This window comes from Cibotium barometz, chromosome 44, assembly GCF_041138505.1.
Source record: "Cibotium barometz isolate CiBa-2024 chromosome 44, ASM4113850v1, whole genome shotgun sequence".
Taxonomy (NCBI): domain Eukaryota; kingdom Viridiplantae; phylum Streptophyta; class Polypodiopsida; order Cyatheales; family Cibotiaceae; genus Cibotium; species Cibotium barometz.
Genome location: NC_141089.1, coordinates 42614738 through 42619021, shown reverse-complemented (window position 1 = coordinate 42619021; position 4284 = coordinate 42614738).

Here is a 4284-nt window from a genome sequence, read left to right as displayed (position 1 = left end):
CCCAAAGAAAACATGAAGCCACTAGTAGATCTTCTATCTAAGATACTACCAGCCCAATCAGCATCTGTGTACCCATGTACACATATCTCTGTCCCACTTTCATAAAATAGTCCACAATGCAAAGTAGACCTCACATACCTTAGTATGCGTCTCAATGCATCCAAATGCGACTTCCGAGGAACCTGCATAAACTGACTCACCAACCCAACAGCATAGCTCAAATCTGACCTCATGATCGTTATGTAGATCAAGCTTCCTACTATGCGCCTATACATAGTAGGATCCTCCAAAATCTCTCCTGAATCTGCACTCAACTTGCCATTCTGATCCAATGGCACTGAGATAGGCTTACAGCCTGTCATACCATACTTGAACAACATGTCCAAGCTATACTGTCTCTGCAATAATCCAATACCATGTGGTGACCTAATCACCTCAATGCCCAAGAAATATCTGAGCTCCCCTAGATCCTTCATCTCAAACTTCTGTCTAAGCAAGATCTTTACATCAAAGATCTCTGCATCATGGTCCCCCGTAATGACAACAAGCACAACCCCTCTATCACTGTGTCTCACATACAGCGATAAATGTGCCTTGGCTACATGAAAGACAATAGTGACAAGATATTTAGGAATCTTATCAGACCATGCTCTTGGTGCTTGTTTTAAGCCATACAAGGCTTTCTTCAACCTGCAAACATACTTGAGGTGACTCACATCCTCATAAACCAGGTGGCTGCAACATATACACTTCTTCCTGCAAATCCCCATGCAAGAATGCATTCTTTACATCCATCTGATGTAAAGACCATTGCTTTGACGTAGCCACTGCTATCACAACTCTCACTCTCACTGTTGCCATCTTGGCAACTGGGCTAAAAGTTTCCTCATAATCAATGCCATATGTCTGTGCATATCCTTTGGCTACAATCTAGCCTTGTATACCTGCTTATGCTTCCATCACTGTTATGTTTTACTTTATACACCCACTTGCATCCAATGGCTTTCTTGCCTTCAGGCAATTGCACTAAATCCCAAGTCTCATTTCCATATAGTGAATCCATCTCCTCATCCATAGCTTTCTCCCAACACACATTTCCAACAACCTCATCAATGCATGTGGGCTCTACAACCTGCACAACCTTTGCCATGTATGCATAGTGATGTGCCACATAACCATCATAGGTAAACCTCTGCACAGGATTCTTCACTCTCCTAAATCTTTGCAGCTTTGCATTCATGGCTTCCATAGCCTTCTTTACACCAGGTGTTCTCATAGCTGGTATCCCAAGCTCCTCATCAAGGCTCATCTCTGAGCCACCACTAGACTCGCCATCAACATGAGAATGCCTTGCAGAAATTTCAGGCATACCAAGGGGCTCAACCACTTTCTCTTTTCCTTTATGTGATGTACTAATCACATTTGCAGGACTGGTATTATGACGTAGCCTGCCACTCCATGGTCTAGATGAGGACTCCTCTTTGTCCACTCAAAGACTGTGATTACTGACTTGCATTCTGTGCAACCACACTTCCACTCACATCAGCCCTAATAGCTTCTTTTTCAACAGCATACTAGCTGCTCATCTCATAAAAAACAACATCCCTGCTTACCCTCAACTCACGTGTAGCAAGGTTATAACACCTGTATCCCTTTTGCTCAAGGGAATATCCAATAAACACACATTTTTCAGCTTTTGGGTCTAGCTTAGTTCTCAGCTCATCTGGCACATGCACATATGCAGTGCATCCATTTTAGATGAGACAAATCAAGTTTTCTGCTAGTAAACCTCTCCTCTGGAGTTACATCATGTATGGCTGCAGTTGGAGTCCTGTTCATGATGTAAACTACTATAGAAACAGCCTTAGCCCAATAGCTATGCGGCATATTCTTCTCTTCCATCAATTCTCGTGCAATCTAAGCAATGTGCCTGTTTTTCTGCTCAGCAACTCCATTTTGATGCGGAGTGTATCTGCATGTAAACTATCTCCGAATACCATTTTTCTTCAAAAATTTAGAGAACTCATTGGAGAAGTACTCTCCCCCTCCATCTGACCTTAGGCACTTTACATATTTCCCTGTTTGCTTTTCAACTTCGTTCTCCATGCTAGTGCACCCCGGCCTTAAGGCTCGAACTTGAGTTTGAGCCTTTGCTCTCCATGCTAGTGCACCCCGGTCTTAAGGCTCGAACTTGAGTTTGAGCCTTTGCTCTCCATGCTAGTTCACCCCGGCCTTAAGGCTCAAACTTCAGATTGAACCTTCGTTCTCCATGCTAGTGTACCCCGGCCTTAAGGCTCGAACTTGAGTTGGAGCCTTTGCTCTCGATGCTAGTGTACACCAGCCTTAAGGCTCAAACTTTAGATTGAACCTCCCCTACATGGAACTTATGTGTTAAGGCTCATTCTCCATGCTTAACTTTACATAGAACTTGGCCTTAAGGCTCCAACTTGAGTTCGAGCCTTGCCTATCTACGCTAGCGTATCCCTAGTATATGAGTGCACAACTTGGATCTAGGCTCCAGCTTAAGTTCGAGCCTCTCCTACATAAAACTTGGCCTAAAGACTCGAACTTGAGCTTGAGCCTTGTCTCTATATGCTGGTGTACCCCTATCATATGAGTGCACAACTTGGATCTAGGCTCTAGCTTAAGTTTGGGTTTCCCCTATATGGAACTTGGCCTTAAGGCTCCAATATACTAGTGTACCCCTGGCATATGAGTGCACAACTTGGATCTAGACTCCAGCTTAAGTTCAAGCCTCCCATACATGGAACTTCGCCTTAAGGCTCAAACTTGAGTTTGAGCCTTGCCTCTCTATGCTAGCGTACCCCTAGCATATGAGTGCACAACTTGGATCTAGGCTCCAGCTTAAGTCGAGCTTCTGTATGGATTAAGTAAATGCAAGTGAGGCCCTCAAGAAAACTAAGTGAAGCATCAATAATTGTAGCATGCATTAAGTTTCTTAAGTTTGATGTGCAAACTTTAAAGGAGTCCTCCATTTGTTTCTGTCTCAAGGTGATACATCATATGGAGATATGGGGATTGTGGTAGGCGCAAAGGATGATGTGGATGCAAGAGCAAACCCATGCTTCACATGCAATGTATTGCCAGAAGGAGAAACTACAAAAGCAAATAAGTTTTGCTTATCATTGGACACTTTTCACCCAGCAAACATGACTGGCAGTAAACTAGGAAAGGATAATTCTATTGTAAAGCTAGGATTGAAGATCATTGGCTTTTCCAACCAAGAAGACTCAGGGGTGGATAATGTCGAGGACCTGGTGAAAGCTATGAGGCATGCAAAGAAGGCTTTGGATTCACAAAAAAAGTCCATACCTGAAAAGCAGAAAAAAGGCAGGGCCATAGTGAAGAGTGCACTTGAAGCATCTAGAAATGCTGGTGCAACTTCTTCAAAACATAAAAAGGAGGGTGACAAAACAAAAGTCCTTGATGTAAGCACAATAGCAGCTGAAGACATGGCAGGCTCTCAGGTGCAAGAAGAGGAGCAAGCACTTGCAAAGAAGAGAAAGGCAAAGCACTCTACAAAGGTTCAAGAAATCTCTTCAAAGAGGCAAAGGACAAAACCAACAAGTGGTTCAAAGGAGATAGATGCGTCCGATGACGAGCTAATGGAGGTTGAGACTCCAAACAAGGGCAGCAAAGCAATGATCTCATTAGAAGTAAAGAAGGGATATTATCCCTTTGGTCTAAATGAGGTCTTCAGTATTAATGTGATGAAATGTTATCCTGCTCCTTCAAACTATGTGTATAGAAGGTTAAATAAGGATTGGGTTCATATTTTGACCCAAGACTTTATTGAGGGCCCAAAGCAAGAGGAGATACTTGCAATTTTGATGCCCTGTAATCGTGCTACGAAACAACCCCTTGATAAACTGGCAAAAGAAGATATTCATAAACTTGAATATTGGATTATCTCTAGTCAACACTCCATTAGTGCTGCAAAAAGCTTGCAGGCTCTAAATATGGCTAAAGTGATCCCTCAACTGCGTCAGCAATTTAGGTTCAGGAGATCAAAGATAATTGTAAATTTCCCGCCCAAGATTTCTCGTCGTGACATTTCCAAGGATGAAAATTTATCTGTTGCAAAGTCAATGCAAAAGGAGCCATTCCTCGATCAACTTCTATAAGCTTGAGCACAATGGCATGCAAACGGTTGTCCTAGTAAACCTTTGCCTGGTGTCAATCAACCCAAGATGGACGAGTCTTGGAAGGTACTCTTTTGATTCTTTGCTATATCTTGGTAAATCATAGACATACATTACTTGT